Raw genomic sequence first — 25152 nt, 5'->3', positions numbered from 1 at the left:
GAAAACTATTGAATATTTAGAATAAGGGTTAATTACATAAGTAAAGAATAGGAATTACTTGACTGATACAAATACCACACACTAGACATATCCTAAGAGAGTAAAAAATTGCATTACATAATCCTAAGTTAATTCTTTTGAATGCGTTCATGACACTCTCCGAATTTTCGCAAGCTGGCTGTTTGGCTAGCTGTTGTTTTTTGCCTAGTATAAGAAACTCTGTTTTGTCGTCATTTAGCATTAGATTGTCCGATATCATCCAGCTCCTGAAATCCCTGATGCAGTCAGTCAGACTTTATAGCAGCATCCGCTTATGGCGACTTCGTCGCCGACATTATCCAAAAGTTACGAACTTTGTAAGTCCGCTCCACGCACTTTTTCTCTTGCGCGGGATGAAAGCGGGAAGTCCAGAGCAGGTTAGATGGGCCCATCTTTCCCGCTCGGGTAATCAATCAGAACATACGATTCGCTTCGTCTTGCCCGCTCGGGTAGCCAATCAGAACATAAGATTTCGCTTCATCTTGCTTGTGGGCACTGCCAGCTCTATCAGCCAGCTATATAATGAATTAAATCATCGCGCCATATTTTATTTCTATCGCTCGATATTTTGTGACATGTCTTCTATAGGCCACAGTAGAAAACAGTTTTTTCAGTCTTCCTAACAGTTTTCTCAAGAAAATGCGGTTGTAAAACAAATCACCTCCGTTTCTGTTGCAAACAGCCGAAAGAAAGAAAAACCTTCATGAGCACATTTTTGGTTTTTGAAATTTTTTTTGGTCGTTCGGGACAGCGAGATTTTAGTCTTTTTCTTCAGACAAAGTTCACCAAGAGAACTAAGTCCATGATCAGCCATCTTGAGCTCCCCTCTACCAACTAACTATAGCTACAAACCAAATCCAATATTGAAATTATTTCGAGGCAGTTATCTCTTTTTCTCCTCCTTTGTATTTTTGGGATATTCCAGCGCGACATGCGTGACCTGATCAATTAACGACTCACGTTCAGAGACCTTGAACGTGACACTGGGATTAGCATGGACTCTCCTTTGGAATTGAGTTGAGTTTTGTGGCCTTTTCGCATCATGAATTTGTCGCTGGTTTTTTAATTGAAATGTATGACTTTTCCAAGGCTTTATTTTCATTCAAATGGTGTACGCAACGTAAACGTAAACATATACTTCATCTTTGTTGGCGGAGTTTACATTATAGCAAAAGAAATAACCTGCCGGCAAAAGAAAAAACCTCGCGGCAAAAGAAATAACCTCGCGGCGATAAAAATAACCGAGCGGCAAAAGAAATAACCTCGCCGCAAACGAAATAACCTCGCCGCAAAAGATTATCTCGCGGTAAAGGAATTAACCTCCCGGAAAAAGAAATAGTCTCGCTGCAAAATAAATAGTCTCGCGGCAAAAAAAAATAAACTCGCAGCAAAAGAAATAATGTCGTGGCCAAAGAAATACCCTCGCGGCAATAGAAATCGTCTCGCGGCAAAAGAAATAATCTCGCGGCAAAAGAAATAATCTCGTGGCAAAAGAAATAACCTGGCGGCAATAGAAATAACCTTGTGGCAAAAGAAATAGCCTCGCGGCAATAGAGATAGTCTCGCGGCAATAGAAACAGTCTCGCGGCAAAAGAAATAGTCTCGTAACAAAAGAAATAATCTCGTGGCGAAAGAAATAACCTCGCTGCAAGAGAAATAATCTTGCGGCAATAGAAATGATGTCGAGGCAAAAGAAATAATCCCTCAGCAAAAGAAATAATCTCGCGGAACAAGAAATAGCCTCACGGCTGAAGAAATAACCTCGCGGTAAAAGAAAAAGACTTACGGCAAAGGGAAAAACCTCATAGTAAAAGAAATAATAATAATAATAATAATAATAATAATAATAATAAGTGATACTAAGGGTACTGCTTTACTACGCTCTGTAATTTGTCTGTAGAACTTGTGACACCCTCTTAACAAACAAGATGCAAAGGAAAAAACAGAGCAATAGAGCTCATTGATGCCGTCGTTTATCAGTAGACAGAATCCTCATCGACAACTTCAAAATATTTTTCTCACTTCTAATTGGGTGTTTTAATATCTTTCGTTTTGGGTTTACTAAAAGCGTTGAAACCTCTGCAAAGCAGTATCTATTTTTCTTTTTGTCGAGACAAAGTATGAAATGGAGGCGAGACTAACCAAGTGACGTTCCTCCTTACTCTCCGAAGTTGGCGATCCTCTTCGATTATCTCCTTCTCTCTCTCGACTGCAACAAGACCGCATAAATAGAGAAGAAAAGAAAAGTAGTACCTCGTCGGTAAAGTGTTTTAAAGACGATTGATTTTGAAAGAAGGTTAGTATTTGAAAACGTTCCGACCACGTTTCCGCTATTAGGAAGTTCAAGGAATGATAATAGTGATAATAATAGTCATAATAATCATGGTAATAACAAATATAATCATCATCATCATCACCATCATCATATTAATCATAATAATAATTGATCACTCCCCCATAGGGGCTTTTCAGGGCCTTTTCGGTCGCCACGTTATCAACAAACTTAAATTCAATCGTAGCACTAGATTTCCCAATCTTTCCTCTAAAGGGTGGCCAGCACTAAAAAGCCTAAAAAAACGCAAAGACATTGTTATCAAAGCGGCCGACAAGGGCGGCGCGGTAGTTGTTTGGCGGACCGACCTCTACCAAAAAGAAGCTTTGCGGTAACTTTCTGACACTCTTGTTTTCGAAAGGTTGACAAAGATCTCACCTCCATTAATCAAAACATGTCAAAAATACGATTAACGAACTCATAGTTGAAAAAGTGTTGCCGCCACTGTAAAAAATCTCATCGTTACCACTCCTAGAACCTCTTGTATTACTTTTCACCTAACATTTACAAACATAACAACCCAAGCCGACGCATTGACTCGGCTTGCAGGTCTCCTACTGTCATGATAGCATGGTAGTTAACAAAGACTTTCTTTAAGTGTAGGTAATTCATTCTTTTACTCTCCGGAGGCAGCGTGGCCGAGTGGTTAGGGTGCTGGACTTGTAATCCGGTGTCCCATTGGATTTGTTTTTGGTTTCCCTTAGTTCAACTCTTTGGGCAACGATTTATGCACTAGTGTGTTTTAAAAACCTAGACTCACATAGTTACTTGCTGTAGACATCTATATTTATACAGGATAGCCCCTTCAGTCTGTTAAACACTGGTATCAACGTGGGTCCTGTTAACCACCCATTCCACCCCAGGAGAGGACATCCATCACGCAGTAGTCTCGTGCGTGGGAAATTAACGTCTCCTGCCCCTAACCCTGCAGGAGACGGGACCTCCATTTATTCGTCCCTATCCGAGAAGACTAGAATATCTAGACATTTCTTGATGTTATAGAGAGGCAGCATATTCTTCTCAATTATTTTAAGACCCTGAGTATTGGTCCAGCCGGGGCTGGAACCCTCGACCTCCCGCACAACAGTCCAGCTCTCTATCCATTGAGCTAACCGGGAGGCGGTTAGTATGTATCTTTGCATCCACCTTATTTCAAGAATTCCATTCCCTTTTCTCAGTTTCTAAGACTTAGTCGTTTCTGTAGTGTTGACTGATTTTGTCGAGAAATCAAGGTCACTGTGCCACTTTTTCGAAAAACGTGGCCACACTGTTTCTGTCGTTCAAGTGGGTCACTACCGCGCCCAACTTATTGATCGACAGTCAGCACTACAAACGTTACAGAAGGAAAATTCCGACCGCATCCTTTACCATAAAAGATAACCTTGAAGTATAACTTCAAGTATACTACAAGCATACTGCACTCTGCATCAATAATAGTTATACTGCAATAAGTACAACTGCAGTACCATTTTTTCCCCTCTACTAACTATGGTTTAAGTGAAAATCATTTTCTTTTGTTGTTAATGTAGGGTACGAGTATACTTTAAATGTCTCACACACATGTAAATCAAGGTCAGGTCTGATTAATTAGGACTGGAATAACTCTACTGAAAAGGTACTGATGCTTCAGTTGAAATATTATCAACGAACATTTTCCATTCCATTAATTCATTCTTGCTTTTCTCGTCATCATGTTCCCACCAATAGCGTAACTCCACTTTCTGCACATAAACACACACAGAACCCACAATTCCTCCATTTGCTCTGACGAATGGCTAACGCTCCAAACGTTAGCTTTTTTATCTCTTTCACAGTGGCCAATTTACAATTTCAACTTAGTTGATAAAACCAAATTACATTGGTAACCCCCACTGACGCAGCATCACAGTTTCTTTAGAAACTAATACCCCCATTATTACTTAACTTTCACATTTAGAGAATTGGGGAGAAAGTATGTTGAAGTCATACATGTTTTTCCTCAGGCTGTTTGAAAGGTACATTTAGTAAGCTCAAATAAAAAAATGTAGAGGAAGCATGATCTTTTTTTAGTCAGGATGTTGAAGGACAATAATAAAGAAAACACTATTGTCAGAGATAAACACAGATAATGTTGTCATTAGTACTAATGGAAAGAAATTAGTGGAGGACCCAGTTTTGCCAATTAATTTAGTTGCAGCTGAGGCATTCTTGTGGAAAAATAAAAAACATAATGAAGTAAAAAGAGCAGTAATATGTCAGCCATTCTCTCTCATGGTGGTGTGAACTTCCCAAATTAAATGTCCACACTGTGGTAAAATTACTATACTTGAGCTGGTTAGGCAGGTTTCCAAATTTCACAAATGAGACCTGGCAAGCTATTCCTAATAGTTGTTTTAATAAATATGGAGGATTATCTTTCCTACTGAAATGTAATTACAACTCTAAGCACTTTGACAAGAAAATGCCACTTTTTTTATAGCGAAATGCTAGACTATTTCAAGGAATTACGCAGTGGTTATCCTGATGTGTACATTAGTGAATTTATTCTTTGGGACAATAAAGAAATTACAATAGAGAGCAAATCTATTTCATGGAAATATTTGTTTGAAAAAGGAATTTATTTCATATAGGACTTACTAAATAGAGACGGTAAGTTCTTATCTCAAGAAAATTTGAAAAGGAAATATAATGTTGAACTAAACTATTTAAAATATTTTCAACTTATTGCTGCAATCCCAAACTATTTGAAGAGAAAAACAGAAATATGTTAGAGGAATGGAATATTTTCTATCTGTCTAAAAACAGATGTATCTCTTTAACTAAATGTAGATGTAAAGATTACCACAAATGACTTCAGGAAAAGAATAGGATGGGATGCCCCTCTCGATGAGGGACCTTTTTTGAGGTACTCGCAATGGTTATCGGATCTGTCAAAGGCCGAATGTATCCAGATCCAAAGATGTTATCTTTCAGACGAGAGCGTAATTTATATTCAATTACACGGTTTTGGAGATGGGTCAGAAGTTGCGTACGCGGCAGCAGTTTATCTAGCTGAGAGTTGAGACGAGTCAATGAGTCTACGTTCGGTTGTTGTTGTCTTTGAGTTTTAACTCGCGTTTATTTTAAATCCATGAGTTCGGAATTTTTACGAAGTGAAAGGGTTTTATTCAAACCGAGTGTTGTGATCAGTTCATACATATGTTTCATATGTTTGTTGTTGTTTGATTTATCATCTACGGGTTTATGTCGAATTAATTTGATGGCCTGCTCCCAGTTGGATTGTTAGCTCAATTGGTAGAGCGCTGCACTAGTATCGCAGAGGTCAGTGGTTCGAATCCCGTACAGGCCTGAAATTTTTTTTCAGGTCTGATTTTCACTATTGCTCAAATAGTGCTTTACTGCGAAGGATCGTGCACATATACATATATGTTGTGATCATTTTAATTACATATCTTCTACGGAGTTTGGACTCTAGTTTGTTTTTTCGCTATTTGATTTTTTACAACAAACGGAACGGAAGGAGGAAATGCAGCATACGCAAGCATGCATCAGTTGAGTTTGATCCTGGCACCAACGCACGCGCTCACGCCGTTGCCGGACTCCTCGAATCGCCTTTTTCCCTATTTTCTCTTTTGTTTGTTGTTGTTGTTGTTGTCGCTTTTTTATCTTTGCACGAAGGGCCTAAGTATAAAGGTGGACCTCGGGGTGATTGCAACGATTACATGCCAATCTTGGTCCTTTCAGTTATTTATACAGTTATCGAAATGCACGCTGCAAACTCTTTACTTGCTTACTTACAAGATAATAGCTTAATTTTCCGAGTGCAACCAGGATTCCGACCAAATCACCCGACGGAGACTGCTCTCATCAAGCTCACTGACAAATTTCTGTTTGACGTGGATGGTGATAAAGTATCAGGCCTTATCTTTCATTGAATTAAAAAAGGTCTTTGACCTGGTAAGCCATAAAGTTCCATTAGATAAGATTGGAATATACAGCCGAACTGTTCGAACTGTCAAGTGGTTTGAATCGTATCTGAGACATTCTGTTGAGGTTAATAGCACTATTTCCTCTCTTATGTCAGTTAAACAAGGAATACCCCAGGGTTCAATTGTTGGACCTATATTGTTCTTGCTTTTTGTTAATGACTTGCAACTCTATGTTAGCAATTCTAGCTTTCTAACTTTGATATTTGCGCGGATGACGCAACCCTTTCATATAGTACAACCTGGAGTAATGAGAAATCATTAATGGAAAAGTATATCTCAGAGGAAAAAGAAAACATTGGAAATTGAGCTAGAAGAAAAAAATGTACCTCAGTGAAACAAAACAAATCCATGTTATCGACTGGCAAGCGTTTAAGGAGGCGGTCGGGCATAATAATAATAGTTACACAGCATTTGTAGTGCGCAAATTCCTTGTGGATGTGCTAAAATGCGTAGATAGCAGAAGGAAGTCCTGATATCCACAAAAATTATACCGAGATGGAGCAAGTTAGGACCCATAAACTCCTGGGTGTTGAAATTGACAAGGATTTGAACTCTGATGCACTTACTGGTACTTTATGTAAAAAGTTATCTAAAAAAATTGGGCTTCTAAAGCAACTCAGCCCCCTTTTAACTCGTCCACAGCGGAAAACGTACTCTATCGCAGTAATCAAACCCACTCTTTAATATGGATCAAGTGTCTGATCATCTACAAACAAGGCTAATCAAGACAACATTTTGAGACTACAAAAGAGAGCAGCAAGAGTAATTCTGGATCCGCCTCCCAAATCAAGATCCGTGGACCCATTTAAAACCCTAAATTGGATCCCATTCTACCAAGACTCGTACATCAACAGAAGCTCACTGCTTTATAAGAGAATAAAGAAGAACACTCCTAAATATATGAACGATATTTTGAAAACAAACTCAGATATTCATAATAGGAACACTCGATATAGCAAGTTAAATCTAAGGTGCCCGATATATAAGAATGTTACTGAGGATGGCCGAAGTTTTACCGTGCGTTCAATTAGGGAATGGAATTCCTCTCCTAGAGCACTTAGAGAATCTAAAGCATCATTAAAAAAGGACATCCTAAGTAAACAGAAAGTTGATTTAATGTTTTACAAATCATTTGATTATAGATATCTATGCGTTTCAACACACTAGGTATTCGCTATTCTAAGTTATCCATATGACTTTTAGGTCTCGGCAACCTCCATCTATAGTAGCTTATGGATTGTATAAATTATGACTAATAATTCTTAATTTTTATTTCAACTATTGTGATACCTTCTCATATTTTACATTTTCACATTTTTAAATTGACGTATTTATACATTTTGAATTTACTTCTATATTTATTATGTGATACATGTTTTTGTTTCGTTTTATTTGAAGGCCACTGGGTCATCAGTTCATTAGTTCTGTCACTGATATGCATGTGTCACCCACATTAAATAAAGTTACTCACTTACCTTCTTACTTACTAAGTGAGTAGCGCTACGAAGCTATAACATCGTCAGCCAGTAAATGGTCAAAGAGTAGTGGCAAGTATGAAAGTTGACAGAGAAAATGAGTTCCCACCCAATATCCGCATTGTTTGGCTTTTATTGACGTGCTTTCAGCCAAAGCATCTTTTGAAAAATGACAACAACCGATTCCTACTTATGGAAGCGCGTGCATCATTGATCAAGTTTTGGCACCACTGCTTTTGAACGCCTCTTCAAGCAACAGAAATCTCTCAGTGTGAGGACAGATAAAGCATTTTTAACCTGCTGGTTGCCAATAACCTTTCACTATAACCCTAACGCGAATCGCGAAAGGGTAACACGTTAAAATGTTACACACAGACACTCACGTGCTTATAAATCTCCCTAAAGACGTGCGCACAAGTCACACTTCACGTAAGTTAACTGTAACGGTCTTCCTAACTAGAGACATACTCTGTCTTCTCTGGGATGGCAGGAACCTTGAGAGTACGAGTACCTTGGAAAAAAATGGAAAATATTTCTAAGTTAAAAAAGGAAAGTTTTATGATTCAAGCTGCATATATACAATAAAAATTGATTAAGTACGGATTACAAGTCAGTTTACAATTAAAATAACTTATAACCTGGTTGAAGACTTTTTCTGTGTAGCAACTGATGAGCTGTCACAAATGTATAAGGTAAACACGTAAAAGTATCGATCGAATGGAAACTCCGACTTACCCGCTGGTAGATCAACTGCTCATGTCTTAAGAAATATTGGTAAAATCCGTATCAACCAGTCATATATTTTGGACGATTTGAAATCCACTCTTTTATACTTTTAAAACTCTTTGATGAAAGATGACTCTTTGAGACGCAATGTATAGGTATTCCCATGGTTAGATATCGGAGGGTGAAATGATACAGGGGAGGGAAGATTTTATCGTCTAGTTTGATATTTTACGTCTGGTCTAAGGTAAAGGGCTACTTCTTCATTATGACATTACAGCAGTTGAGAAAACTCTCTTTTTCTTCAGGTTTAAAAATTTGATTAACAAAAACTTCTTAGATTGGAATGTACAATTTCTTGCCCGACGAGGACTGGGAAGGGGATAGAGGAATGGCACTTAAGGCTATTCTGAATGAATCGTTAAGCTTGAGATTTCTCTGCAATGTCCGTTCGATCTTGAGAAGCCGTCGTGTGACCTTTTCCTCCTTTTCTGTAAGAGCCTAAATACTTTCACTCTGATAATGATGTTAATCGAAAGGGTGAAAACTACAGTTTATCTCTACCAACCTCACTTCAACAACAGCTGAGCATTAAAAGATAAATCTCAATAATGTTCCTTTTTCCCCCTTACACTCTCTTCACTCTTATAGCTAGGCTAGGCCACTTAAATGGCTTGGCTGGCTACAGGGCTTTTTTTTCTGTCTCGTTGATGAATTTTCAGATGCATTCGGGCCGTGTGAGGTGACTGGAGGTAGTTTAGGAAGTTCTGGGTCTGTACTAGGCCTTTGCACTGCCCTTGATGAAGTCCAGTGTTACTGGTAACCTGCAGCGATCCCATGCTGAACCTGCAATGGACTACAGAGTATATGTATCATGCAATCCAGAGGAAGTAGCTAGTAGTAATACTTCCTATCCGCTGGTGTTACTTTCTGTTGTAAGCCTAAGATACGATTCCGCAATATTGGTGGCTCAGCCTAAAAGCAAGATTGAAATTTTTTTATAAGGGAGACAATAGTACAGTTTCACAGGGAGTCTTGCATTCTGTGAGCCAACCGCAAAGTGTTTATTGTCATATTACTAAAATGTGCACCCCATTTACTAATCACCAACCTATGCGTGAGCGCATCTGTGTTCTGTGTAAGATTTCTGTAGCTTCGCGTCGCAAGTCATGTCAACGTCTCATTGCTAGCTAATCACTTTTATAAACTTCTTTTCCACTTCACCATCATGAACATTATTATTGTAACTACCGTTTCTTTAAGCGCGTCAAATAATTCTCTGTTTTAATATGGTCTTAACCGATCGTCCTGCGAGTAATGTTCCGCACTCAAAATTAAAAAGGTGAGCATAAATTTCAAGCAAAGTGCTTCTTTTAGAGTTTCAAAGACAATCAAATCAAGAGACGATCTTCTAATTTTTCTAGTTATAATCACATATCTTGATTTTGAAAGAAATCTTACAAATTGAGATTCAACTAGCTTGGTCCGCTTAAGGAGCGATGCACAACTAAATAAATGTCCACAGCTTCTGCTCGAGTTCCCATTATCTTAATGTCCCTGATAAGATCCCCTGAGGAGTTCGAAGAAAAGAGTGGCCAATCAAAAACCTTAGATTTTTCTCAAACAAAGTATCACTTGATCTAGGAATTTTCTCATGTTTTTCTTCGCTTATTTTATCCCTCCAAAGCGGAGCAACAGCTTGATAAAACGATTTCCATTTCCGGTGACAACGACTTTTGTCCTTAGAAGAGGTATATTGTCAGACGCCGTAAATTGTTTATTGGAAACGTTAAAAAGTACGAAAACAGGCTTAAGACACATAAATATAACTGAGAAGACTTTATTGAGTAATTTCCTAGCGATGTATGGCTGAGTTTGTAATACTTCGAGATCACTACGCGATGATGATTTCACCCGATAAACCTTACGCAAGGAGAGAGGTTTTACTGGTATGTTTTATAACATATTTCGTGCTTATTCGAAAAAAAACTTAAATTTCCCTCGTATCAGGTTATCTTAATCCATTTATGATAAAAAACCGTTAAAACCCGTTGATCTATTACCGCAGCTACACCAACTCTATGAAATAAATTACCGTCGGTCCGTTGTGCAGATAATGTACAATCTTTCAAAAGACTTCTTAAAACTCACCCATTCCAAGAGGCTTAGAGCTTTAGAATAGTTCTATCTAGTTCTGAGCTCACCTACTTTTATGAGTTATATTTTAATTTTAATTACCATAATATAATTGCTGATTGTAAAGCGCAATTATAATATCATTACTGATTGTAAGATTGGAAAGCGCGAGAGAACATCTCCGTATGATTCCAGCGCCAGAGAGGTTTTAATTTATTGTTATTATTATTATCTGCCTATAAAATCGCTCTTTTTTAACGTCAAAGCAACCTCTCGCCAAATGTCTCCTTCTAGCAGCTTACAATGTTTGACCAGTGGCGATCCCACAAATCTTTGCGCAAACTGAAGGATCCGTTCATTGATATAATCGATTTGTCGCCATACTTTATGATCATGACCGATGTTGAGAGAAGTAACATGACTTTTAAGTCGCGCTATATTTCAAAGGAAGTCTTTTGAATGTGTAAGATTGGTCCATGTCAGGGTTTTCCATCTGAGTAGTTAAGAAGCATCATGACGCCATTTGTGACAAATTTCTAACGAACAACGAAGGGAAATCTGTTTTACAACTATCATTTGGTTCTGTCACGCTTTGTCCTCGATACGTTTTCTCTTGCAAACCTCTCAGTGTAGAATAGGTGGCGATTATAACTGAGCTTTTGACCTGGAAGGACTTTCACAAGGAAATTTCTGAAGAGTGCACCTGTAGTTTAATGATGAGTTGAAAAAAGCGTTCGAGATGACTTGGCAAGGACAATGCTTAAGGATTTAAGCACAGTTTTTCTTCAGCAAGTTTTCTATCAAGTGTCTTTGATAAGCTCCTTCTACTGGAAAAATGTATGGAGTGGTAAGTTAAACTTTCCACTGAAACTTTCTGGTGAAAAAGTGTTGCTGTAAATATAAACGGCCTATGCTTTTTCTATTGTAAGTCTGTTCTCTTTCTCTTGATCGTGAATGTCTACAAGAGTAGTTTTTTTTTAGCGCTTTGTTTAGCCAGAGACTGGAAAAATTTTTAACACGCATTTGTTTTCAAGTGTCTTATTGCTTGACTTCTCCACGCTCACTGAGTCTTAAAAAGGCTTAGAGCAAAATGTGCTCGTAAGAAAGTAATTCTCATGCCATTAAATAAATCGAATATCATAAAAAAATATATGCCTGTATAGATGAAGCAAAGAGAAACTGCTCACAGCAAGGCAGTCGAAGCCAGGCAATTGAAAGCTATCGCGTTAGTATAAACTGAGTTTGCAGTTGGGGAGCAAAGATACCGATCATTTCTAACAAGCACCACTGGAAACAGGGCAAGCCATGAACTAGCTTTAAGGTTGGTATAACTTTCATATTTAGCTTCCCGCTCCCGACATTAACGATGGTCTTTATTCTGACAGAAGTACTCTACCAAATGAATATAGATATATAATTAAATAGGTAATAAAAGGCAGCAGAAAATAGCGTTGATCATCATCCACTTTAGAATTGCTAAGATTTTCCTTCCTTGGAATTTAACCAAAAGAAAAAAGAGACAGATAGGTAAAGAGATTAATTTTTAGTTGGTAAGCTAAGGAGTAATAGAGCGATAATTCCAGTGAATTACATTTGCTCTTATCCGGCTCATCAGGGGTTGAAAAAGCGACTTAGTCTCCCCAGGCGTGTTACTGCAAAAATATCCGCAGAAATATTCGTTGAGTTCATCACTCTGAGAGTCCATGCTGAAGGCTCGCGAGAGGGAAGTAGGGCCCCAAACTGAAAAATTGGCAAAGGAATCATGTCTGGAAGATTTAGAAAGCGAAAGAAAGCTGTGGAAAGAGGATAGTGAAAGGGAAAATGTGGGGATAGGAGCGTCGTGTGACATGGGATGACTGCGATCTCAAAACTATGTCCACTTTTCTGGGCAGTTTGTGAGGAAACAAGTGCGGTGACACCAACATTTTTTTTTTCGCAAGTGTTTGCTAAAAACAGTCTAATAAAAAACATATTTGAGGAAGAAAAAGGTTTGATTGTAGAACATGATTTTTTTTGGAAAATAGTTCCGTATTTAGTGTATTTTGGCCAAGGCGAGGATTCAAGCTAACAATGGAACTGTCCGAAAAAGTGCAAGATCCCCCCAACCAGGCGATCAAAAACAGCTAAAATGAAGCAATACTGCTTATTTTAATAAAAGAAGCTTTAATTTCAAAATATAATTTTGTGTCTTTCAAGTTACCAAAGCTAAATTCTGATGAAGGTGATTCGAGTTTTTAACGCACAACCAGTAAAAATATCCCATTCTAAGAGCCTGCTGACGTGTAAACAAGCACGGTGACCCCCTTTTTTTATATCATGAATGTTAATTATACCAAGTTTCAAAAAAAGTTTAATAGTAGAACAAGTTCAAGGAGGTTACCTTAAGGTAAAACATGGAATCTGAAAACAGAATACGACGTTGAGAAAACCGTTCTCAAACTGGATTTCAATTGAAAAATCCAATTCCGGATCGCATGGGTTTCTATGTTTCACGTCTTTTAGGAAATCCAGAGAGGGATTTGCAAAACTGCAGCTGTTCACGAAGGCTCACTGTAGAAGTTTCTTTCATTTTTGACTTTCAATTTCGCTTCTCCCCTCTCCCTTCCCCGCTATTTTGTTTTCACGCCTGGCGCGCGTGATTTTTTGTTAATTGGTTTATCGCGTCGGGGACTTTGGGCTTGGACTTGATATTGAAAAGAGGCTGGCGTGTACATTTTGCTCTTGTATGTTAGTCTTTTTTACTTATTTTCAGTAAGGAGTTTAGTTTGGGTTGTTGTTGTCTAATTCCTCAGTTTGGAATTTCAAGTTTAAGGAGTTTTAATTTAACTACCTATTGTGAATTTCAATTACATTATTTCTACGGAGTTAGGATTCTAGTTTCTTTCTTTTACTTTTGGATTTCTTACATGGTGCCGAGACCCGAAAATTTGACTCACTTAAGAATTTCCTCTCTCAGGAAATGCAACTGCTGACAGGAAAACTCATGCCCGCTAGACGGAAACTGCCTTTAACAATCTGTTATCTACCAAGCTACCGTCACACGTAAAGACAACTCGACGGATTCATACATCGGACTCACTGTAATCGACTTCAAGACCCGCTACAACAGCCACACCTTATCGTTCCGACACACAAAACACCGCAACGCTACCGAACTCAGTAAACAAATCTGGACACTTAAAGACGACAGCATCGGCTATTCCATCTCCTGACGCATTCTATCTTCACATCTGCCCTACAACAGCTCAAGCAAACGATGCAACCTATGCCTTAAAGAGAAATTCCTAATCATCTGCCGGCCCGACCTATCTACACTCAACAAACGTAACGAACTCGTCTCTTCCTGCCGACACAGAAACAAAGCCCTCCTACTCAACAGCTGACTTGACACTTTTCGCACCAAATCAATTATGTCATTAAAATCCCCTGATGAGTGGGCAACCACGAAATAGGTCTATAGGGATGAAATGTAGTTGATTTTCTTCTGCTTATCACACGTTATATCTTATTACATGTTTTGTTGCGTTGTATCGCTGAGTATTTTTACTAGTTGTTTGCATTTTGACTCGCCTTACGGGCTCGTGAAAATACAAACAACGAGTAAAAATACTCATCGATACTGCAAATACTATGTCTAATAAGAGATTTATTATCCGACACGCTAAATTGTTATTTCAGTGCGGGCGAATTTCGCGGATATTTCTGGAGTGCAAATATCGCGTGACATTTGTACTCATCTCGCGCGTTACTTGTACTCTACGAAGCACATTTGGATAATAAAAAGCATTACTCAATGAATTTGAACCTCCTCTGGCGAATCAATTGAAAACTTATCGGATTGCTCTTACGAAAACTTTAATTTCCTTGGAGCCCTGGACGACGAAATTCTGGCTTTAATGACAGAGGAGCATATATAGCGAGGATGAAATCCAGCAAACTGGGAACTTCAGGGAATCTATTTATCAAATTATGTGGAAATTGACGAAACCATAAACACAGTTGAACTGGAAAGGGCCGCAAATACAGTGATGTCAATTCCTCTCTAATTCTAATTCGTTCACTGAAAATCTGGGAATCGGAAAGGCAAAACTATCGAAGATTGATCTAAAGAAGTAAATTCTAAGGTGATCCAATTTCTCTCAAACCATTCTAGGACTCGTTTGTAATTGCTGTCGGTGAGAACCCTGTTTTATCGGATTTTGACAAATCCAATCATTTGAGAAATTTTTTGGAAGGGTCAGCCACAGGAGCCATTCGAGGGCTACCGCTAACAGCAGAAAAACTACGAGTTAGTCAAATCCACCCTAAAGAGACGATTTGGGCAACCCCAACTCAGATTATCAATCGTCACATGAAGGGATTAGTAAAAGTATCAGCTCTAAGCGCGGACAATGGTTTGAGACGTCTACGCCTTCTTTATGATCGAGTTGAAGCAAACGTTCGAACTTTGCAAACCCTGAGAATAAACTCTGAATCGTATGGAAGCTTTTGATTCCCCTTCTGATGGAAAAATTACTTCCGAATATGCGTTTGATAATTTCAAGGGCTGTGGATGAACCAGAATGGGACTTGGATGATTTTAATGCATTTGACCGTGAAATTGAAGCGAAAGAGCGATGCGAGCCGATTGGAACAAACCCGACCGATCCCCTACCCCTAAGAAGCCTTTCTCAGTGCGGTCAAGAAAAAGTAAAGAGTTTTTGTCTCCTTCAGTCTTTGCTAATCGGTCTGAGGAATCTGTAACCTGTACCTTCTATAAGCAAGGGCACCCCAGCGCGAGATGTGCTGTAGTCACTAACATCGAAGCCACAAGAAATCTGTTGAAACGAGAGGGCTGCTGCTTTATTTGTTTACGTCGAAACCACTTGGCGAGGAATTGTTCTCAAAGCAAGACATGCTGCATTTGGTTAGGAAGACATCACATGTCAGTTTGTGAGAAAGCCAACAGCCGTCTTCTCACCTCAGAAAACACAGCTCAAGGAAATAAAGTAATGACCGTAAATGTCGTAAATGAAAAAAATCGCTTAGAAAGCAAGTCCTCTTCAACAGTGTACGTGTACTCAAACACGTCAATTTTGTTGCTAACAGCCAACACCTCTATGTCACAGATCAATCAACCTCGTTTTGGCTATGCTCAATTCTATTTGACAGTGGCAGTCGGCAGAGCTACATTACCAAAAGAGCAAAGGAAAGATTGGCAGTGTTTCCGAAGATAAAAGAGAAGCTACCCATCAAAACATTTGGAAAAGAAAAGGAAGACTTACAAGACTGTGGCATTGTCGAATTCTGTGTCAGAGGATTGAGTCAAAGCTTAGGTGTTCGGATGACTGCTCTTACCGCTCCTCTCATCTGCAGTCCTTTGACGAATCATGCCGTACAGTTCGCTCAACAGTCATACATTCATCTGGGGGACTTAAAACTTGCAGATCAATCGTCCGAGGACTGTGGTTCAAAAGTGCCACACCCATACCTCTCCCTCCCAGACACTTTAGTGGAAATGAACAATGCAGGAAGATCACAATTCTTTTTGCTACACCAACAGTATTTTTTGTTTTAATTTTTATATTAACATAATGCATGTTTACTGAAAATTTTGTGTTGAGAGTTTAACATATAACTGATAATACTCTCACCAGTCTAATTTTTATATGAGACATAATTCGCAGCCCGGCTCCATATGGCACGCGCGCAAACAGCAACTTTTAAATAACTTTTAGATAAGATTGGTTTTTGATAAGCGTGAACGTTATCAACCTCGCTTTATTCTATCGGCGTCTTTTATTCTATTGGCATATATGTTTTGTAACTCGTGTACTATTAGTGAATCACCTTTATATGGTTTTGTGCTGTTTACTTTGGCTCGTTATTACATGCCTCCAAAAACTAAATTACTTGCACATGAAAGAACAGTGCAATGAACCGCACGTATCAGACGTCCCATAACCTAAACAAGTGAGTACGCGAGAATTAACTAAATGTATAAAGAGAAGTCTTCACTCACCTGCTCCGATAAGAACAGTCTCCTTGAACTCAACAAATATTTCTGCGGATATTTTTGCATTAACACGCCTGGGGAGACTAAGTCGCTTTTTCAACCCCTGATGAGCCGGATAAGAGCAAATGTAATTCCTACGGCCAGGCCAGTCGGTAATTAAGTGTTTTCTATGTTTGGGGCAGATGATTAAACATCCTCTCTAAACATACCAATACGTCCCGCCCGGTTTAGTATCAGTTCCGATTCGCTGACTTCTGCCTCTCTTCGACCACGCTTTCCACTAATTCCAAGACTTATGAGGTGCGAGGTAAGTAAGTAAGTAAGTTAGTTATGTTTGTAAGTAAGTAAGTAAGTGAGTTTATTTATTCACGTTGAACACAAAAGGGCTTACGACAAAGCTCGTAACAACGTGCACGTGCTAAATACTTAGTAAATAAACCCCTTCGGGCGGATGGTATGTCGGCTGATAATGTTCGCGGCTGAGATTGTCCGAAAAATGAATATTTGGCCGAGAAACGAGGCTTCGAGTGCAAGTATGAAACCTTGAGGACAATCTCTCAGCCAAGGATATTATCAGCCGACATACCAGTAAGCCAGAACAGGGTTTATTTATTTCATAACCTTCCCATTCATTTTCACATCGCAATTAAACTTCGCGTAAACACAGTAAAAAAGCCAGTGGTGATCTGATGGCGAATGCGCGTGATTGACGAAAGCAAAAAAAAAACAGTTCTGTTTCCTTCCATGTTTTAGCAGAACGGAAAAGTTGAAACTCTTGTGTTGACTATGTTTCTTTTACACGGAAAAAAATCGGAGGACAAATATCGACGCGGACGGGGGTTATTGCGTGATAACTGTCCTGTGATTTTGCACCATGTGACTTAAAGTAACCAATAAAATCGCGCCAAAATCAATGGGTGGGTTATAATAAAAATGAATAAATTAAAACTTCTATGGCGCGGGAATCATAGGGATATGTTCTGTCGCGCTTTGCAATATTGCAATCAGCAATGATATTATAATTGCGCTTTACAATCAGCAGTTATTTTTATAATAATTAAAATTGAAATATAACTCATAAAACTAGGTAATCTCCGGACTAGATAGAACTATTGGATTAAGCTATAAGCCTTTTGGAATGGGTGAGTTTTAAAAACTCTTTTGAAAGATTGTACATTATCTGCACAACGGATGGTAAAATATTTCATAGCGCTGGTGCAGCCGCGGTAAAATATCAACGGGTTTTAACCGATTTTAAGATAATGTGGTACGAGGGAAATTTAATTTTTTTTTCCAATAACCACGAAATATGTTATAAAACATACCAGCAACGGTTTATGGTGAAATCATCATCACGTAATGGTCTCGAAGTATTACAGACTCAGCCATGCATCGCTAGGAAATTACTCAATAACGTATTTTCAGTTATATTTATGTGTCTGAAGCCTGTTTTCGTACTTTTTAACGTTTCCAATAAACAATTTAAGGTGTCTGACAATATACCTCTTCTAAAGAGAAAAGTCGTGGTCACCGGAAATGGAAATTGTTTTATGGAGCTGTTGCTCTTTGGAGGGATAAAATAAGCGAAGAAAAACATGAGAAAATCCCTAGGTCAAGTGATACTTTGAGAAAAATCTAAGGTTTTTGAGTGGCCACTCTTTTCCTCGAACTCCTCAGGGGATCTCATCAGGAACATTAAGTGTTATTGTCAGAGAAAACCGGGCAGGAGCAAAAGATCGAGGTCGGCGTTTGACCTCCACCCTTTAACCATATAAAATTCACCTGCAAAGATTATCAACGGAGCTAATTTCAGAAGTTGGGGGTTTTTTTGTTTGAAGATAAAAGTTTTCTTGAGATCAGGGCCTTCCACGAGCATGAAATATCTAGATCTTCGGCGAACTTTTGTCAAACCTATATGCATTAGTACGAAGCGAAAAAGATTGCTCTTCTCTTTCTGAGATCTTTAGCCTATAATAAACCCATTGAAATATAATTTTCAATATTTGCCCCAGTTCCAGGGGCAAACAGGCTTCAGACACATGAATATAACTGAAAAGACGTTATTGAGTAATTTCCTAGCGATGCATGGCTGAGTTTGTAATACTTCGAGACCATTACGTGATGATGATTTCACCATAAACCGTTACTGGTATGTTTTATAACATATTTCGTGGTTATTCGAAAAAGAAAACTTAAATTTCCCTCGTACCACATTATCTTAATCCATTTATGATGAAAAAAAAAAACGGTTAAAACCCGTTGATATTTTACCGCGGCTGCACCAGCGCTATGAAATAAATTACCATCCGTTGTGCAGATAATGTACAATCTTTCAAAAGAGTTCTTAAAACTCACCCATTCGAAAAGGCTTACAGCTTAATCCAATAGTTCTATCTAGTCCGGAGACTACCTAGTTTTATGAGTTATATTTCAATTTTAATTATTATAAAAATAACTGCTGATTGTAAAGCGCAATTATAATATCATTGCTGATTGCAATATTGCAAAGCGCGACAGAACATATCCCTATGATTCCCGCGCCATAGCAGTTTTAATTTATTGTTATTATTATTATCTACGTACAAAATGTTTTTTTTAATGTCAAAGCAACCTTTCGCCAAATGTCTCCTTCTAGCAACCTACAATGGTTGTCCCGTGGCGATCCCAGAAATCTTTGCGCAAACTGAAGGATCCGCTCATTGATACAATTGATTTCTCGCCACACTTCATGACCATAACCGATATTGAGAGAAGGGACATGACTTGAATCGCGTTATATTTCGAAGGAAGTATTTTGAATGTCTAAAATAATCTCAAAAATATGGTGTAGTTAATGCTTAACAAAAAGAAAAAAATCAAAGAGTTAGTCCATGTTAGGGTTTTCTATCTGAGTAGTTAAGAAGTATCATGATGCCATTTGCGATAAATTTCTAACGGACAACGAAGGGAAATCTCCTTTACAACTTATACTTGGTTCTGTCACGCTGTGTCCTCGATACGTTTTTTCTTGCAAACCTTTCAGCGTAGAATAGGTGGTGATTATAGCTGAGCTTTTAATCTGGAAGGACTTTCACAATAAAATTTTTGAAGGGTGCACCCGTAGTTTAATGATGAGTTGAAAAAAGCGTGCAAGATGACTTGGCAAGGACAATGGTTAAGGATTTACGCAAAGTTTTTCTTCAACAAATTTTCTATAAAGTGTCTTTGTTAAGCTCTTTTTACTGGTAAAATGTGTGGAGTGGTAACTTTCCACTGAAACTTTCTGGTGAAAAAGTGTTGCTGTAAATATATACTGCCCATGCTTTTTTTCTTATAAGTGTGTTCTCTTTCTCTTGAATGTCTAGACGTGTCATTTTTTTTTAGCGCTATGTTTAGCCAGAGACTGGAAACATTTTTAACACGCACTTGTTTGCAAGTGTTTTATTGCTTGACTTCTCCACGCTCACTGAGTCCTAAAAGGCTTAGAGCAAAATGTGCTCGTAAGAAAGTAATTCCCATGCCATTAACTAAATCGAATATCATAAAAAATATATGCCTGCCTAAATGAAGCAAAGAGAAACTGCTCACAGCAAGGCGATCGAAGCCAGGCAATTGAAAGCTATCGCGTTAGTAGAAACTGAGTTTGCAGTTGGGGAGCAAAGATACCGATCACAGACACTTTCTAACAAGCACCACAGGAAACAGGGCAATCCATGAACTAGCTTTAAGGTTGGTATGACTTTCATATTTAGCTTCCCGCTCCCGACATTAACGATGGTCTTTATTCTGACAGAAATACTCTACGAAATTAATATAGATCTATAAGTAAATAGGTAATAAAAGGCAGCAGAAAATAATGTCGGTCATCATCCTCTTTAAAATTGCTAAGATTTTCCTTCCTTGGAATTTAACCAAAAGAAAAAAAAGACAGATAGGTAAAGAGATGAACTTTTAGTTGATAAGCTACTGAGTAATAGAGTGACAATTGCAGTGAATTGAGTTTTCTTCCATATTTGATTTTGACAGACCGAGTTGTGAAATTAACTAATAATGATGATGATGATGATGACATAAATATTGATGATGATGACATAAAAGAGAATATCTGCTGAGAGTTGAAATTCTCTTGCAAAGTGATGATGATGACGTTAAGGTGCATGAATTGAGCGTCATTCGCACTGTCACAGGTCACGGATAGACTTGTGAGTTAGGGCCTATTTACACGGAGGCGGAGGACCCCAGGTCGGTGAGGTAACCCGCCTAGCCGTGTTTGAAAAATAAAACGCGTTCACATGTAATCTTACAACCCGGAGGTGCCTGGGTGAAGTTTTCGGAGGTTGTTGTTGCGCTTGTAACTAGGGAGTTTAAGCTTGAGTGTCCCAAGCTCACGTCTCCAAGCTTGAGCAACTCAAGCGCGCTGGCATAGACCGCAAGACTCTAATTCTATTTTATTGTGCGTGCAGACGTTCCGTTCTGGAGTATGCATGTCAGGCCTTCCATACTAGTTTGCCAGCCTATTTGTCCGACCAAATAGAGAGGGTTCAGAAAAGAGTCTGAAGGATCCTATTCCCAGAGGTTTCGTATAGCAAGGTCCTGGAAGATGCGGTTTTAAAAACACTCTTTCATAGACGAGAAATTATGTAGCAGTCTGTGTAAACAGATAGTAGAGAGTGACAGCATAAACTAGCTGGCCTGCTGCTCGCGCGCAATGACAGTGAAAGATATAATTTTAGGACTAGGTGTATGTTTTCAATTCCGAATGTGAAAACAAAGAGGTTTAGAACTTTCATAATGCACTTTGCAATTAAACAACAATTGTAAACAGAAAATTAATACTAGTATAGTAAGAAATTTTATAGTTTGAATTTTTAAACATGTTGTATATAACACAAGTAATTCAGCTTATGGCTGCAGGTTGTGGTTTTTTTTTTCTTTTTTTGAAAAACGACTTAATAAACGATTTACACGTCTTGAGAGAGACAGAAAATTAATTTCCGGACACGTTTGTGTTTATTCATAAAAGCGTCACGTGTTGTGTTAGGCGTGTTAGGTTACGCAAGGAACCATTGACAATTTGAAACCGTTGACACGTTATATGGAAAGATATGGGAAACGAAACGTGGTCGATTTACAACGCTAAATATTCCGAAATGGGAATATTTTACACTCCTTGTATGTCCATTGCTGTTTCTGGGAATCTCTGCTGTTATGGACTTGCTTTGCCATCACTGTTACTCTATCATACTCCGTCTTGTGAGACGTAACTTATTTTTCTCTGAGATTTTCGCCAATAAGTCGATAAGTATATCTTATTAACCAAGCGCGAGGGCCGTACTGGGAGAATATCGGCACGAGGTCTTGACAGTACGGATCGAGCGCAGCGAGGTCCGTACAAAAATGACCGAGGGCCGATATTCTTCCACTACGGTCCCGAGCAAGCTTGGTTGATAAGAGATTTATTATACGACTGAAGTTCAAAGGGACACAAGTGCGGTATCATTCGGGACTATTCGGGATAGTGCCCAGTCCAATACTGAGCGAATATTGACCGGCAATAGAGCATTTTGATTGGTTGAGTTTAGTTATTGGCCTTCTGACTGCCCGAGTCGTGTAATAAGATATGAATGCGCACAGTGTCGAGTTGAAGGTAAGGATGTAAGTAGATAGGGATGTAAGTAGATAACTTTACAGGTTTCATTGGTAAGAGGACATAAAAGTTGGTGTTTTTTTAACGTTTTAGTCCTGTATGGGACAGCTAGGAAATATACAAAGTTTTAAAACACGCTTGTTTCGTTTTTGAGCTTTTTGCCACGAACGTGACCTCAGTTAGGCTGGCTACCCCACTGTTTAGTTACGAAGGAATCGTTTCAATATCTGCCATCAAGTGTTACATCAACTGACCTGTTATTACAAACGTCCACCCCTTAAGTTTAAACACTCAAACCAGGCTACTGCTAAACAATGCCTATTGTTACACCCACCTTGAGGCGTTTACACGGTAGATTCTCACCATGGCTGACAGGGTTACCCTACCTGGCAGACCGGGCTACCGCTTAGGCTGGTCATCCCACTTAGGCGGGTCATCCCACCTAGGCGGGTTACCTCACGTACCTGGGACCCCCATCTCCATGTGAACAAGCCCTTATTCACTTTCTCACTAACAGTTTCTAACTGAACGTTACTAAAGGTTTCTCACTAAGAGAATACAGTTTATAATCTTCTGCTTCTCGCTGCCTTAAACGAACGTGGTGAATTATCGCACAGTTTTAAATAAAACTAACTTTAAACGAAGTAAGCTCACAAAAAAGGAGAAATGGAAACTACAGTAATTCTAATGCTTCCGTTATGTTTGTCCTTGTATTCGTGTATCAGCGAACGAACGAGAGTATGCAATGATTAACAAAGGTTATACCAACATGAAAAGCACTTGATACTCAAAATTAAGACACGAATGGTGTCTTGTGAAGAGTTTCAAGTTATCTTGAGTTAGTTGCTCCTTTATCTTTTTCTTATACCTTGGGTCTGAGATAAAATAATAATAGTATATAGTGATACAAGCTTGGGATTTTCATGAAACTTGATAAATTGTAGATTTAAAAAAAAGACGATTATTCAGCATAAGCGTTGTACAGAGAGCGTCTGTGCAAAATTTCGTTTGTCTCTTTGTGTACATGAGCGTGCGTATGTTTCTACTTACATGTACCGCCGAGTGCTATACATGTCCACTAGCACCAAAAAGAGTACTCCAACTTTGACAGACGTAGCATAGCCTAGATAGTTATAGGCTAAAATAAGCGGTCTATTCTCATTCGCGTAAAAGCTGCCGAATTTGGAACTAGCATATCGGATAACTCCGCACTCTCGTGACCGAAATGCTAATGGCCGTAGGAGTCCCCAGAGAGATTCTCAAAACTTTTATGCGCGACCGTTGCATGTAAAATCTCTCTCTTCTCGCAAGTTTACTGACGCCACGGTCACAAGAACCTACTGATTCGCTGAAATTTAGGACAAAGCATAGCTTTCCTTGCTGTTGCTAGTGTCTTCGATAAGAGCTCCTAATTAAAAAGTCTACACAAGGGGCGTTGGTCCCGCGATATTCTCTGGTACCTCATAAGTTGGAAACTATGCTTTATTTTGCAGGGTGACCTTACTCATTTTAAAGCAGCTGATCTCTCACATCTCCTGAGATAACAGGAAATTCGTTTTATTTCTGAGTAAAGTCTGTGATCAAAGGCATTGTGGCAGAACTTTCTTAGCGCAAAGCCGGAAACGTTCATCACAAAGAAAATAGCCTTAGCCAGTTGATAATAGTACCATCATATCAGATTGACCTCCTGCATGTTCATTGGTTGTAACTAATGTATTATTGGAGGACTGAGGCGTAGATGGTGTCACCACAAACAAACAACTTGCTTTTTATTACATACTGAAAAAGCAGATTTCACTTAAGCCCGTGTCTGTTAAGTAAGAGATCATAGAAGAAGGCAAAATGTGATAACAACATCAGTGACTTATTCGGCCACGCATCCTCTACAACTTTTTTCTTTTCACCGCATTATGTGATCTAGCAAATGCATGGCAACATGGAATATATTTGTTCATGCGACACAAATTGGCTTAATGAAATGCATCAACAAAGGAGGTGGAAAGCAGTGCTTTTCTGCAATAATTGTGCTCATTGCTGCTTATATCAAGTCGGGGATTAACAATGTTTAATCAAATCTATCTCAGTTTCTCCGAACGTTTAACTTTAAGGCTATGTAAACGACTTGGCGCGAGCATATAACTTCGCAAATCAAAAACCGTTCAGCTTCAAAAGCAATCTTCGGATAAATAGCGGGAGTTTTGATGCACTCCTTGAAAGTCCTATCTAAGAGAATAAGTAGGTGTAATTTTCAGTCCGGTAGAGGCACGGAATAGTAAAAATATAAAACAGAGAATGGAGTGCGATTAATAAGGATCTGCACCTTGGACAAAAGGTCTTCTCATTCTTACAAAAAATACAAAAACAGAAGTTGCATATCAAAAAATCAGGGTTAATCTCTTAATAGACCATTTTACAGTTGTGTACTTAGTTGCCATGCCTTTGATTTGCAGTGAGGCTGAGGGTGACATTGTTGTGATAGAGACCAGTATCTAATTAGCATGATAACAAATAAATTTGCATTTGAAAAGCAGCAACATCCGTATCATAACAAGGTCACCCTTAGCCACCAAGCCCACAACTGTAAAAAGGACAGTTCCTAGTTATTATAGTCCGCATAGCATTAAAGAAATTCCGCATGGCATTAAGGAAAAAACGGACTTGAACTTTCCTCTTCGAAACGCCGCAACCAGTTGATAGGACTACCAAGTTGGAAATATGTGAGAACAATGCGCCTGGTGCTCTTGTCTCACTAAACAGATAATCGATTTTTCGGCAACAAAAAAAAATCCTAATGCAGCTAGCCCCAGGTGGCAAATTTTTGCTTACCTAAATTACCTAAACTTCTGATTACGTTCCAA

General features: G+C 38.7%; 1 pseudogene; it reads left to right on the top strand.

The window, feature by feature from the left end:
- Positions 1-6834: 6834 nt before the first annotated feature.
- Positions 6835-15250, top strand: LOC148742478 (uncharacterized; annotated as a pseudogene).
- Positions 15251-25152: the final 9902 nt, after the last annotated feature.

This window comes from Stylophora pistillata, chromosome 1 (genome assembly GCF_964205215.1).
Source record: "Stylophora pistillata chromosome 1, jaStyPist1.2, whole genome shotgun sequence".
In the NCBI taxonomy this organism is placed as follows: domain Eukaryota; kingdom Metazoa; phylum Cnidaria; class Anthozoa; order Scleractinia; family Pocilloporidae; genus Stylophora; species Stylophora pistillata.
Note: the sequence above shows the minus strand (reverse complement) of the source record. Positions and strands in the feature narration are given on the sequence as shown.